Source organism: Manacus vitellinus, unplaced genomic scaffold, assembly GCF_001715985.3.
Source record: "Manacus vitellinus isolate BGI_N305 unplaced genomic scaffold, ASM171598v3 scaffold_21_pilon, whole genome shotgun sequence".
In the NCBI taxonomy this organism is placed as follows: domain Eukaryota; kingdom Metazoa; phylum Chordata; class Aves; order Passeriformes; family Pipridae; genus Manacus; species Manacus vitellinus.
Genome location: NW_021939546.1, coordinates 1,930,260 through 1,946,328, shown reverse-complemented (window position 1 = coordinate 1,946,328; position 16,069 = coordinate 1,930,260). Strand labels below are relative to the sequence as shown.

Genomic DNA, 16,069 nt, shown 5'->3' with positions numbered 1-16,069 from the left:
AATTCCTGATCAAAATCTAAGCCACTTTAGAAACTCTTCAAATAGTATGTCCAAGGAAAGGAATAATAAGGTTCTGTCCTTGTAAAGTCTTCTGAATCTCAACACAGTCCATTACCATTATCACTTAGAACAAACCTGTAGCTTTAACCAACATGAAAGCAATGAACAGTTTGTCTACAGTTCAGAACATTTCACACGACCGATATTACGGATGCACTTTGCTTAGGCACTTAAGTCTCACTTTTTACTTCTCAGGGAAAGGTGACAATTTAAAGTTCATATTCACTTAACTACTACCAGGTGCAAAATTCCACACCTCTATAAAATTGTCCTGTTTCTAAATAGCATCTTTATGTCATGTTTTATGTTTTTATTACTACAGTTACAAAAATGAGAATTTCAGCCTTGGAGATCAGAATCTCAGATACCATGTCAGCTGTATTATGATTTGATGTAGTCTAATGAAATGTTTTTATACTGTACCCTGTTTCAGTAGGTCTTCATTTCAATTGTATTTGATTTAGCTGTACAACTCAGAAATTTAAGACATTTATGTTTAGATCTGCTCTGGTCTACTCTATGAGTCCCAAAATTCTAAATATTGTGGTGCCAGCTTTTTCCCCCAGATATTCCATTTTTTTGGTCATGCAAAGGTACAATAGGACTGCAAACATATACTTGGAAAACAGCTGGAAGTCTACAGCCTGCTCTCCTTTCCAATATACATTAATTTAGAGACAGAAGACTAACAAATGAATTTGCTTTGCAGGGTGGAAGGAAGCCAAAACACTGCCATCATTTTATTCTGTGCGGAGAAACAAAGTTCTTATATTAGAATAAGAACAGACAAGGATGTGGAGGCACAGTAAAGACATGACCTTTTGGGGTCCAGTTGCAAACAGAAGATCTAATGTTGAGTTTTTGAGGGTCCTAACTAAGACTGTGAATCTCCAGTGTAGAATTGGCCATGTGGAATGACCATCTTCTCTTACATTCACCACCACTACTCACAACTGTTAAGTTCTTTCCTAATTTTTCTAAGCTTTTCCAATCACTGCATAGCCAAGAATGAACAGAGTCTCAGGACTGAGGAGCAGGGGGTAGGGGGAATGGATGCTTAGCAGTCCTGCTTCTCTTTCTCCTCATTATAGATTCCTGTAGATTGCTGATCCCATATTATTGAGTATTCCCCAAAAAACACTGAGTGATTTCAAGGGTAGTGATGCACAACCCTTACCAATGTTTTTATTTTAAGCCTCAAAGATACACAAATTGATATTTAAAGAGTGCTTCCTGAAGAATTTATAACATCCAAATCTCCCACACTGAGAACAGTGAGATTTCATGAAAGGAATGAAGAAATATAGTCATTTAAATTGTTCAACATCATTAAAATACTCCTAACTAGCTACTCCTAGAGAAGAAAAATACTAGAGTTTCACAGACAAAATATTATTTCCTCCTTAGACAGACTCTAAACAAGGCTTAAGTGGGATATCAATGACTGAAATATACTCATTTTTCCTTAGCTTCTCCAGAGAGGATTTCCTATGACTCTAAATAGGAATAGTCTAATGGCTTTGCTTCAACTGTGTTTCTCCTCAAGAAAGTAGGCTCTCTTCCCTAATGTCTTCTTTTTATCTGATATTAAGAGATGTTCAATTGCCTGTAAATTCTTTCATTAGCCACTATATATCAGATTTTCAAAGGCATTGCGTACCACAACTCTGGCTTCAGAGGGAGGGGAGTGTGCTAGAAGATCATATCTACGTTCAGTCCATCTTCATCAATTATATATTACACTGAAAGGCACCAAATCATCAGTATAAAGTGTCCTACACACATGAAAATCGTCAGGCCCATTTTACAAAAGCTGACAACTCTAAACAGGTGGACTCGGAGAGCAGGGCTGATGCCAAAAACCAAGGGGCAAAGCTGTGCAGAGAGAGTTGAACTACCAGCCAGTAATTCTAGAGTTCAAGGCAGGGGGAGGGATTAGTTCCATGCTGTGCATGTGACGAACAGCAGTTGCAGTGTGACATTATAGGGAAATAAAGACAAGGATACAACTATTTCCTAGGCACAGCACAAAAGTTTCTGTAGTGCACATTCTTTGAAAGTTCCTGTGAAGTTCCTTTCACAAGGACATGCTTTAGATATTTCAGTGAATACACTGTACATATCAAATATTACCCTGACTCTGGCTGAAATTTTTCTGAAACTCAACTTTCTGTAATACTTAAATGTACATGGACACTTTTCATTTCAATAAATAGGTCAAATTTCTGCCTCCTTGAACCTCCCTTTGCAGTAAGAAATTACATGAAAACATCAAGACTATCCTCTGCATGTAAAAGCAGATTTCTGGGAAAGCACAGACTGAAGGCTATTGATGAAAATGCTGATATATGCCATTCTATCAAGCCCGAGTTCAGTGGACACTAAGTCACCTGGTTAACATGTAAGTCAACCCGCACACAATTCCAGGCTGCCACAAGCTGGCTGGTCCTAGTACCTCCACTGGTTTAAAGTCTGTCTGTGCTCTTCTGCATGCTGTGGTGTGGTTGTCAAACAGAAGCTCACCTATAGCAATTCTGCTCTGCTTGCTGCTCACTTTTTAAAACTTACTCTCCCTTTTTGAAGATATCAAGCCAGCAGCATCCTTCAAATCACATTTCTTCTTAACATTAACAATAAAGCTGATATATCTGCATGAACAGGAAGCATGTCTTCTACTGTCTCATTGTGCAAATAATATCTTCTAAATTACAATAACTGTTCCCAAATGGTTAGCATCATGTCCTGTCCTGTTATCTGAATTCCTCCTCCTATGGAATACACCTAAAAACTACCTTCTTGATAGATGTATCTGAGTGACCAGAGCTGCTCCCACCCAGACTAGGTGGCAATAGAGCCCAGAATTCCATTCCAGCATCACTTCAAACTTCAGTTTAAAACATATCAATACTTTTGATTAAATGGTACCTCAGTGTTATGACAGGTATCACACTATCCATGTGCATTCACAGCATGGACTCCAGGATATTCCAATCCAGTTGCTTACTGTTGCTGATCCCATTTAGCATGCTAATTCCAACTCCTACTAAAACAGCAGGAAGACAAGACCCTAACTTCTTGCAATTCATTTCTATATCACTGAAGCCATTTCAGCTCACTGAAATGTTCATTCAAAGAAGTTTTCATTACTCTTTGGTTAATGTGGCAGTTAATGTCCTTGAGCTCTATGTTCCTGTGTCCATTTAAAAATGCAGAAACAAACTGGGTTGCCCTTATTTAGGATACAATCTCAGAGTTGATCATTTGAAAAATCTTCATTTGCAATTGCTCGGGTGGGTAGTGAAACCATTTCCTGAATGATGCTGCTTGCCTTTCAGATTCCTCTCAGTATTAGAAAGGAATGTTAACTCTGGATCAGTGTTCTTTAATAAAACAGCACAGCAGTAAACACCAAAAATAAGAGTTTCAAGCTTAAGGTATTATATATTAGAAAATGTAATGTTCTATCAATGTTTCTTGCTGTTTTATAGTTACCTGATAAATGTTGGACTTTCAATCCCTTCTATGTCCTGAGTATTCATTACATTTACACATTTTACAGTCCTCTAGTAATTTTGCAATACATTTTCCTGAATCAGCTGATGACATTTAATGGAATGTTTAAGGCACAATATAAAACCATAAATGCTTTTGCTTATTCTGGGGGAAAAAACTGTGCACATAAATTGGTTTTCAAATTAAAAACTATGTTGGTGTACCCAGCATTTTTGCTTCTGCTATACATATTAAAATATAACTAAATGCCTCTTATGCAATACTGCAGCATAAGTACAAATAACAAGCATTTGTACTTTACAAGCAAGCTATATGATTAAGGAGCTATTAATGAAGTGAAACAAAACCTCAGTACTAGAATGTAATAGTCCATGAAATTCTTATGGGGAGAAAGAGAATCTGCAGTGAATAAATATTAACCTAAATGCCACAGAAAACATAAAGCAAACAAAAAAAGAAGGCATTTTTAAAGCCAAAATTTTGGTAAAAACTGCTGACTACTTAAGGAAAGTCTATTTGCATACCACAGGGCTCCATCTGCTGTGGAAAATACAGGCTGCAAGAATGATTTAATATTTAATAGAAGTAGTGGCCGTTGTTAATTATAATTTGCACATTTACAAATCAGCACTGATAGCAATACAAATTATGAAATATAAGGGTGTTATGCCAGATACTGGGGAAAATAAGATGACAGACAAAGTTAATGGAGTATCCCTAACAACAGTTCTGTCAGAACACATCAGAGAACTAATCCAGTTACAAAGAGCCTGCAATGGAAAATCTATTTAAAATATTAAAATGCTGTTTGGTAAAAGCTTTTTCATAGTGCATTTTACTTAAACAGTTGCTTATTGCTCATGGGTCATTAGCTGTACACCCAGATGCATTCTGCAAACTGCCGTTCAAAAGAACAGTAGAAATTAAATAAGAAATAGATTTCTGCAGCATTTTTCTTGAAATCTAGAATGATCTCACTGCAGATTACAGACAGAAAAGTAGTATCAGCTACTTCCAAGATAGGTGCTCTTGCTGTTATAATAACTAAGTATTTCCTTTCCTAAAAAAAAGTAACATGCTATAGAGAACTTGACTCATCTGAAAAATTTTCCAGCCTTGGAAGGCACTTCAAGTGGATTAAGAGTCCAATATGCAGAGAAAGTCATCCAAATACCATAAGCTTTGGTTCTAGTTTAAGACCTAACATTACTCTGATTTCAACACTAAAACTATAAATTGATTCTTATTTAGTAAAAGCACAGAAATTACCATTGATTGTTTTCATTAATCTCTTTTCTCATCATCGTGTAATATGGATTACAGATAGAAGCCATTAATGCTTTAATAGCAACTCTGCTCACCAAGTCATTCATGCTGCTACTGATTTCTGTGTTTTAACATCAGGTAGGTGATCTGCAACACAAACCAGGAGGCAACCCTAACCCTATTTAACAGATAGTTTAGCATTTATGTCACCTACCAGATACAAGGCAAAAGTAGATACAAAGCAAAAGCCTGTAATATTCCCAGTATGCAGTTCATTGTGATACATTTAAGCTAATTGTGCTGCTATGTATAGACAAATCATATTCAGTCTGTGGAAAGAGACACAATAGCTGTCTCTTTAAAATTCAAAAACTTCTTGGTTTAAGAAGCACATACTAATCTGAAATCTGTCCATGGGTCACTCTAGACTGATCCAGCAGTGTTTAGCTCACAGGTTCTGCTGGAAAAAGTCAAGAGTACCACATTTTAGCTGCAGCTTCTTTTGTCCACGTATTGGATTTCTTTTTATATTTTTGTCCACAAAAGGAAGAATGTGGAAGTAGGCAAAATGTCTCTTACTAAATATGCTGATGGAAACGGTCTGTGGAACAAAACTACTGTTACAGGGGCACAATACACCAGTTATGACAGAATCATGAGCCTACAACTATCTTTCTGTTCCTTCTGTTGTTAGCGAATATGGTTTGTTCTCTGACCAGAAGAGCTGCATTTCGTCTTCACCTTGTTACTAATACCACTAGCTGGAAATGTAAACACAGTTAAAGTTTGCTTTACTGGAGTGCAATTTAAGACATGCTTCGATGTATTGAGTTACACAGTGTCCGTTCCCCTCCAAAAAAATGTTATTCTTGAGCATCAAATGAAAAGCAGTATTTCAGTGTTACAAATCATACCCTCTGGTGCAGAATCAGTATCTGCCCATTTTCACCTCATCACTTCCTCCCCTTAATTGTGAGTTTCTATAAAGAACTCATTCTCACACATCCATGCTTGCAAAGACAAAAATAGAAAAAATAGATTTTGCTATTTTTGACTCTGAGTCTCTATTTATTGTGGTGCAATCAGAAAGGTGATTATAATATTATCAAAATTAATGCCCAACAATTGCATAATGTACTCATGTTTGGATTTTTTACCAACCTATTTCCTTGTGGGTTTGGGGTCTGTAAGGATCATCGGATCTTTTACAAGATAAGGGGCAGTGGGGGAGACAAATTATCCAGAATTTTAGGCAGCCTGTTCTACAGTAAGCTGCCAAGACCTCATTTGACCGCTGATGTTCTAGCCCATAGTAGTTGAGGGCAATCTCTGCTTTTTGTTAGGCAGTAATTCTACTTTACAAAGAAAAGATGTTGCAAGACACAATACTGATTGCTGCAAGTTCCTCTCTTTTGCAAAACACAAAAATCTCTGATTAGCAGAAGAACTAAGAAATGAAAAATAAAGATAAAATGGTTAAAGCAGAGAACGCAATTCTGGTTTATGAAAACCAGACCAAAATAACATCCCTTTTAGATATTTTTATATTCCTTTTGTGTGGTGCCAGCAGTGCAAAAGGGACATAAAGACTATCCCAATACATGGCTGAAAATGCCCTTGTCACCAGCAGCCCCTCAGAACACTACAAAACCTAGATCACCTGATGTCAGTGCATGAGTACTGTGCAGAACAGGCCAAAGAAGAAACACAGCAAGAACATGAAAGATCTCTTCGGCATGGTTAGTGGAGCAGTTCTTCAGCAGCTGTTACTCAATTTGTCGCTGTTATCTCTATTTATACTAGAGACTGTTTTTTCCTTCAGCAATCTCAAGGGTCAAGAAATAAGAAGAGCAAAGAAAAATTCCCCATTGTTTTTTTATTGTGTCAGGTGTTGATCTAGCAAGCATATGAAATTCCATCCTAAATCATACAAAAAAATACCATAAATGGTTTACTAAACCATCATTATTTCATATACACTGAGAAACAAAGCAGTGTACAATATTCTGTAGGGGGTGGAGAAACAAGAAGATTAAACTTCCTACAGGTAACAAGTACTAGCACAGTCTATTTGTGTTGTTCATCCCGGCCTGCTGAGCTTGTGTCATTTTAACATGCACATGCTCATTTATTACGTTATGGGTCAGATCAAACAGCCACCCAAATTGCAATTTCCATAGCTGAAATAACATATAACTCACATTTATTCTTCAGAAATCTCTTTTGTAGTAATAATTTTCACTCTGGGTCAAATATACACTTAGCAAAACACATCTAACAAATTTATGGGTTTTCCTCTGAAGTCAGCAAAGCATTTTCACACAATAGTCCATAATAAGTATAAAGGACCTGCTCTATTTACCAAGCATTGTAATTTCTTGTTCAGAAAACATGAAAAGAGAAACACATGAAGTAAATTTCCTTCCCTACTTGGTCTCTTGATAGCAGCACAAAAGGAACAAACGATTGCAAGGATGGTGAAGATGTGCCCTTTTGCATAATTATACTGTACTTGGCCAGGATAATGAAAGGTTCTGTAATATAGACACCACTGTTCCCTAGTCCTGCAGGTCAGACATTCCTGAAAGGTACCTAAAATCCTAGTTCCAGCAGGTACATTTTGTTGTAAAGAGTAAGGAATGTAGCCAGAATGGCACTTTCTGAAGATCAACAGTTCTCCGCAGAATGACAGACAATCAGCTCCATGGAAATTCACAGCAATCTGGCATCCCACACAAATCATAAACTATATAGCCCTTGCTACTAATTATATTTGGGATCCCAGAAAATCCTGGATTGTCTCATAGCTGGGAAAGTGCAAGGAGTGCCCAATGATAAGAAGCCATTGAAGCAGTTGGGCTTGAACAGTGGCAGAAACTGGATTTGAACACTGGATTTGAATGCTTCCTGCAGTTCAGATGAGCCTAAGTTAGGATGAGGTTTAGCCAGTAGTCAGTTCCAATTAGATACGACCTTTAGTGTTCTAAAGGTAAAAAAAGCTCATGAGCCTCTCTCAGAGCCAGGCCATCTGGACCTGTGATAATTGTATTTCAATAGTCTCTTGAGTAGCAAATATTTTCTCTGGATTTCTTGCTTTGAAGTTTACCCATGTAATGTTTTTGATACAATATGCTTTAAGATACTAAGGAAAAATAAAGTTGCATTAATTAAATTCACAGATCATTTTAAACTTGCAATGCATAGAAGGAAAACTGACCTGGGCTCTTTATTTCACTGCAGCCTACCAAGGAGACAGACACAAGGTACAGAAGAGAGTCTTCCATTCAGGAAGCAGAAAGTCAAACCCAGAGCTTTCAGAGTGTCCTATATTAGGCAAGATTACAAACTCAGTTCCCCTTTGTCCTATCACTACCTGTCCTTGTAAAAAGCCCCTCTCCTACTCTCTTGTAGGCCCCCCTTGGGTACTTGAAGGTGCTACAAGGTGTCCTCAGAGCCTCCTCTTCTACAGGCTAAAAAACCCCAACTCTTCCAGCCCGTGTCATACAGAGGTGCTCCAGTTCCTGGATCTTTGCAGAAGTTCTGTTCTGATTTGTAAAAAGTATATAAATACTATTACCTGACAGATAATGTCTTAACTAGGCATAGATGCATGTGAGTGAGGAAAATATGGCAAAAAGGGAAGTATCCCAAAGGAGAAAAACCCAGAACATACAGCATCATAAAAATAAAAGTATGGCTGCCGAAAGTGTCTTTTTATTATTTGTCAGCAAATTTCTTCTACATGCTTATTGATACCTCCACCTCTCATACTTATATATTACTGCCATATAACTCCAGCCATGACATTCATCCATCTTGTTTATTTGTGGCATCCTTCACTTCCTAATGGGTCTTTTCTCTTTATTTAACTCCAACATAAAGCATCCTTTCAAGTTTGGTTTTAAAGAGGAAAACAATTTCCCCCAACTAAATCAATTAAACATCTAATATAGGTGTCGAGATTAGTGCTTTAGACTTTTTATCTCATCAGGGAACATTCAGAGAAACAAAAGAGATCTGACTAATCTCCTTCAAGTTCCACTAAAATGTTACTATGCCCATAAGTGTGTCACTTACACCACACACCTAGAGTTAGACCCCTAAACAGAGTTGGAGAAAGGATGGAGTGAGACTTTCAACAGCATTGACTTAACTTTACTGCAATTTAAGTCATAGGAATTTTACCATTAACTTAAATGTGACCATTTAAGGCAATGCTAAGTGCTTCTGAAAATCCAATCTGTAATCTCCTTTAAATTGATGGCTAGGAAAACCGGACCAAAAAAAGAGTAGCTTTACAATCATTGCTTATTTTTAAATCTATACATCAGCCATGTGTGAACATGATATAGCCTGTGCACATGTAAGAATAAATGCACATATGCATATAAATGAACTGAATTTTTGTGTTGACAGATTATTTGCCAAGTTAAAGTCAAATGTGATTTGAAATTACCATGATATTACACTGAATAAAGAGGATTTATAATGGAAATACTAAAATAACCTCTGTAATAGTGATCCTACTAAGCACTGCTCTAACAACATATATTTCACTCTTTTCAGTTAGTGCTGTTTTTCTCCTTTCTCTGAATGTTTGAGAACAGTAAGTGAAATGTTAATTTTTTTTAGTCAGAACCATCTAGCTAAACCATCCAAATCGTTTTTGTATACAGAGATTTTATTTGTAATCTTTCTCTGCAAGCTGCTTTGTTAAATCCTAATGAGAACTTTTATGCATAATGCATAAAATAAACTTTACCAATGTTTAACACACTTTTATAAACATGTAAAACTCCTTTATAAGAGAGATGATACACTGCAGGGTATGCAGTTGCAGTACTCTGGGAAACCACACTTCCTAGATGACTGAAGGCATCTGCTCCATGTCATTAATTTCTCAACATCGAACACATGTAGTTATCTTAGAACAGTGGTGCATCATATTATGTACTTTTTTTATTAATAGACAAGTACATTTTACCACATGTATAATAAGTGTGCTGTTCGAATCTACGATCCTTTTGCTTTTATTCTAGGAATGTTTGTATTTTCTAAAGGAATGGGGAGAGAGGAAGATAGCTTCTTACTTTATCAAAATACTTTATTTTAGCAAATAAATATCTATAAAAATATATGCTAACAAGGATTCACTCAAAAATGGATGCTATAAATCTTCCTTACGCAAGAGGCAAAGAAATCAGAATAATAACAATGTATCACTAGCCTATGTCACTGAAATGATTTGTTTTACTCCTTTAATCTTTACCGTATCTAAACTGACTATAATAAATGAATAATTACTCTGAATACAGTGGAGTTAATTGAAAATCTGCTTGAAGTATAAAACCAAGAAATCATAACAACAAATACAAGGTTTAGCCAGTGTTTAGGAACTTGTCTTTGTCAATAATTTTTAAGGTTCAGTGTAAATGATACTGTTTACCATCGTACATCATCTAACATTACTCCAGAAAGTCATGAATTATTTCAGACTTCCATGAATATTAATAGCCTTTAGAGTCATGGTATTTCATCAGCATACACCCAAGTATTAAAGTCTTATGGGGTTTGACTTTTCAAAATGAAACCAATTTAATTCGAGTTTGTTTTATTCTCAAAACCTGATTTCTAAGTGCAAAGAGGGTGTACACATTCATGCATGTGAAGTTCAGGCTTTCCTCAAGTGTGAAAGGTACATCAACTAACACAAGGACAAGCTGATTCTCAAAGCACACATCTGGACATGCACTTCCTATTGTGTGTCCAAAACAATCAGTATCCTGAGAGGAGCATGCTCTAGCATCACTATAGGCAAGATTTCGTGGTTACTTCCTGCTTAAAAACACAAGAAAACCAGTCCTTCCTTGGAAACTGTACACTTGTGTAATAATCAAGTGGCCAAAACAAAAAATGAAGAAATATTGTCTGAATGAAAGCCACTGCTACAAGATAAAGCACTCAGCCTACTGGTCAACAGAAATTTTCTGTTTCTTCTAAAAACTGTAAGTCCAGAATTTGCAATGAAGCTGGCCAGAATGGATTTCTCTTTCTTGAGAACAAACACTCAGTAATAAAGGCTTACAAGAGAGTAAGTGCACTTACCCAGTTCTGTCTCCATCGAATCTGACCTGCAGATTGCTTGTTTCACCCCTACAACTGTTGTCATAAATTTGACTAGGGCTGAGATTAAAAAGAAACATGATGCACAAAGTAGCTTCAACACAGAATACACAAGAAGGAAAGCTGGCACTCTTCCCTTACACACTCCTGTGTAGCATTGCTGTATTACTTTATTCATAATGCAAAGCAGAAGCACCAGATTCAAAATTAGGTTACCAGAGTAGAGGGCAATATGGCTCTCAGGCAATCACATATGTCCTTGGCAAACTGCAACATATATACAATTACTGCACAGCAAAGTCACTGTGCCGGTTGCAAAACAGGTTCTCTATAATCAATAACTTCACTCATGTAAAAGAAGGATCATACTTTAAGTGTTGCTGTTATAATACTGTCATCTCCTACAGTAAACTCACTGTTTATGTAGTATTGCAAACAATAGATAGATGGATGGATAGATAGATAGATAGTAAGTATAGGTAAATAGGTTGCACTGAATGTATAGGAAACGTTCCATTAAATAACTCTGAGTTAAAGTAACAAGCTATGAGACATGGCACTGCAAAAATTCTTGCTGACAGTCATCACATGCAGATGCTGATTTTCCCTCTGTGCAGGTTTTCCTTTCTACTGGTCACATTTTCATCACCTCTCTCATGGGAGCCTCATAGTTTTTTGAACACAATGATTCCAGCTTCCGAGTACGTTTGTACACAGGAAATATCTGTTATAGTATGACAGATGCCTGGAAAATCTACATAAAGCTTCTTTGGAAATTGGAAAACTTCAAGAAATTTTGAATACTCAGAATGTGCATCCTGGGAAAAGAACCAGTGCAGTGTGTGTGAACTCAGCCTTAGCAGACCCAACCCAACTAAAACTAGCACATTGCAAATACTGTCAATCCTATCTCTCTACATGAACCAGGAAAGAGGGTGGTTGAGGCAGCTGAGGTTTATTGCATTAGCCAGAGAATGCTTTTTCTCCCATGAAGGCAAAATCCAGAGGCTGGGCACAGTACTCTGAGCTACTCTGCACCCAGACGGCAGAGTGAAAGAGATACCTGCTCTGCCAAATACTTACCAACGGCAGAAGCAGGAAGAAAACCAAGACTCTTGGGTTCAAAGTCAGGTTTGTGGAGGAAGTTCCAGCTTCTCACAATAACACTACCTATTGTTCTTTTGCCTTCCATCACATTCTATTCCTTGTTGCTCTGACATGTCCATGCTACTCCTGCACTCCGTTTCTTAACATCGATCCTTTTCAGTTCAAACCTCGTTTCCACTACAGTAGGTTCCTTTTTTTTCTCCTCACCTCTGTTTCTCATGCTTCCAGTTCTGAGTTCAGCAAATTTGCACACTTTTCTCCATGTTCTGCTGGAGTGTCCCAAAAGAAAGTTCCTGTGCCCAGCATCACAGTTGTACCTGGAGCTATGGGGACAATCCTGTTCAGCATCCCTACAGGCTTGGAGCATAGCATGTTCTTTAAGGAATATAAATAGCAAAAATAGGAACATGCTTAGGATAAATTTTCACATGAGCATAACCCTGCCAAATTTCAACACCCATGGCAGAGAAACAACTTTTCAAGAAGCAAAAATATCCTTCAAGCAGACAGAGAAACTGTCTGCTCATAACCTTGCACTTGGAAATTACTTGAATGCTAGAACTTAATCATCAGACACACTGTGTTTGGGACAGATGCCTGCTGTGGAAAATGCCAGCTAATGCAGTAAAGTTTGGTAGAGTTAGAAATTATTAATTTAGCAATAGCACTAAAAGACCATTACCAGTGGCTTAATTTTAAACTCTGATGGTTGTGACATGAAACATGATGAGAGTCACACATAAACGTTATGCTTTCAGTTGGCAATGGGGACTTAGTGCTTACAAATGGAAAAGAATGAAGACCTTGCAATCTAAACTCAACAGAGAATGAAGAATATGCCTTGTGTGGCACTGTTTCAGGAACCCTGAATCTTAAAAGGCACAGCCTGTGACAGTGTGAGCTACAGACCTGTGTAGGGCTGGCGCTATAGAGACCAGAAAGTTTTGGGCAGAGATGAATGTGGAAAACTCATGCTTGGTCATCCATTAGAAACTGATATTGCCATAGGAAATCTTGTCCTGTGACTATGGTCCCCTGAAGTTTGAGCTCTAGGCAGGCTGTCTCTTATCTGATGACTACTTTCTGCCCAGCTAACATTTGAAAATGGGAGGATTTATACTTTAGGGATTGCTTCCAAATATCAGATTTTTCTGAAAAATTGTATTGAGAGAAGTTCTTTAAAGAAGGGAATTGAAGGAAGATGTTTCTTCAATATTCAGAATAAAGGGTAACATAAACTAGAAAAACTAGAAATTAGAAAAAAAAAACTCTAAAACTAGAAATGAAAAAATACTGTAAAATTTCCTTTAAAAAATCCAAACAAACAAAAATATAAGAATGCAAACTCAAAACCCATATCTAGAAATGTACACCTCCATGTCTCTCAGGAGGATAAATGCAGCACTATCATTCTGGTGTAAAAGAGGTGTAAGCAGACATAAAACCTATTCTTCCGAGCTTCGTTCTCTTGACAAAGTGTAGCATGTCATCAAGAGACTATCTTATTCTATTACGAGAATTGGTAAGGCCTATTAGAAGTCTTTGGAAATGATCCCTAATAAAAAGTCTTCATAAAACAAGGAATTCTCTTGATTAAATTGTTATTGCATGAGTAGACATACCGTAAATGTTCAGTTCATTGTAGAAGAGAAAATCGTATATATAGGCCAAGATATGCCTTTTAGAAATCATGTCTTAAATTTAGGTAAAGAAGGAAAAGATCCTCTCTTCTGAAATAATTTTACTTTTTCACAAGAAAGCAGAAACATATCTATCAGAAGAAGGATTATAACAAAGTAGCTGGAACACTGGAACCTCTGTAATATATTGAACATTTTAATCATGTTTGATACAACACTCTTTATATGGATATCAATTACACTAATGACTCTTACATAATACCCCTGGGTGCCTAAGGGATATGTATTGTCACCTCCCTTTTGTCATAAAAATAGAGAGTAGTTTTATATACACACTAAAGTACTTTCTTTCATTTTTATATAATGAATGAGTAACACTGTAAAAAAAGACATTTTATCCCATATTAGTTTAGCAAACAGAAGAGATTTCACATATGACAGTGCTAAATATACTCTTAAGCTGCTAATAAAGACAAAGCCTGAGGGGAAAAATTCTAATGATGAGCAATGCCAGAAGTTTTTATTTCTGAATCTAAAGCAAAAATGTTTCACTTAGGTATAGACTTAGAGGCATCATAGAAGAAATCATGTTTTTCAATAATTTTTATCTCTAATAAAATCACTGGAATTAATTTGAGCATCATTATAGCACTGAAAAAATGCTCTTAAAGGTACTGTTATTTGCGTAACTTCTCTGTGTGCGTTTTATTGCATACTGAAAACTGAGAGGTTTCATCTGTAAATGTTCTACACTTTCCCAAGCAACCACTTAGAAAACACTACAGACTCTGTGGTACCCTATAAAGAGCTGGCAGGACACAAGACTTATTCTCCAGAAAAGAATCAGAGAATCAAATGAAAGAGTAAACCAGTTTCATCATGGATTTATGAATTTTAAAACATTCACTTCAGCATTTTCTCTCTCTGAGCTGGTGCTACCTGAAATGCCTGAAAAAATGATATATCCCCTGCCTAAAAGTTTTCCTAATGCTTACATGGGGAACACCGACAAAGGTGCTGTTAAGGTAGGTAGGCAAACAAGTGTGGCCTCACTAATACAGTGGTCTACCCTGGCTAATCTATCACAATGTGTTTTCCTCATCAGATCTTTGGCTTCTTTGGTAACCTTAATAATATCATTGCAACTAAATTTATCCCAATTTTTTTCTGAAGTTTAGCTGCTTATGAGATTTTTACACATTTTTCTCTCTCTCAAATTCAAAGCCCTGCAATGTATCTCTCAGTAATATTAAATCCCAACTGCGAGCTGGCATTTGTGCAAAGAGGAGTCTGGTAACAGGGTAAGTCTCCAGAACCATACATTGCTGAGTGATGCCCTGGAATTTGCTGTCCTTCTGCAGCCCTGTTGTTTGAAGAGTTGTTTTAATCATCCATAAAAACTAAAGGAACCACACAGGAACCTGAATATGGCAAAGCAATTTGTATTCATGCATGTTTTCTCAATCTTAGTTTTGACCTTCTGAGATAATGTATAAAAATACATGTTGGATAGCTTCAGATGATTTTTTCATTTGTAATTATTTAACACTGATCTTGATTCAGCTATGAAAGCTGATGCCTTTCCCATTTTGAACAAAAAACTAAAACTTCAGGATATTTAAATATTAAAAAGTGGCAACTGCATATGCATAGCAAGTAACTACCTCTCTGAGATACTTCAGAAAAATTGTGTTTAGTAGAGTATTTGTGATAAATTATGTATTTATTGTAACAGGGTCAGAAGCTGTTACAATTTACTGTACTCGGTCAAAAATTCACTTTTATAAAAAGTACGTCAGTGTCTCAATGTACATTTAAATGAGAACTTGGATGCACCAAATACACTGATTTTCATGGGAGGCAAGTTAAACATCTGAGGTCAAATTTTGCTGAGACTTACATTGGTATAGAAAACCAAAGCACAATCATTCTACCAACTTCCATATATTTTAGTCTTTCCTTACAGACAAAAATATTAAAAGGGAATGTGGAAGTTGGCATATATTTTTCAAGAACAGGCTATGCACTGTGTACATCGTGCTGCTGTTGTGCTAATGAGAATGCAGGAGAATGGCTTCTAACACAGCAAATGGATGAAAGCCAAGTGGCACTAAGTGAAACACTGGGTTTGCATCTTGTAGAGCAGAATTTTAAAAATTCTGTTATTCATGTGCCTGTACATATATTATGTGATTCTAAAAACACAGTTCTCAGTGTTAATTTTTTAATTATTATACAGTTGCTACTTTTTTAGTTCATCCTGTTGTCACTTGTAATAGCTAATGCAATTATTTGCATTGAGGTTTTCTGGAGGCATCTGTAACAAACTCTAACAATGTCACTGCTACAGGTAACTTTAG

At 36.6% G+C, this 16,069-nt stretch overlaps 1 long non-coding RNA gene across 1 annotated transcript in view; it reads right to left on the bottom strand.

Moving 5' to 3' along the window:
- The window catches only part of LOC108639576, a 176,722-nt gene that overhangs the window by 88,333 nt on the left and 72,320 nt on the right, over window positions 1–16,069 (bottom strand). The gene's annotated exons all lie outside the window — the stretch shown is intronic.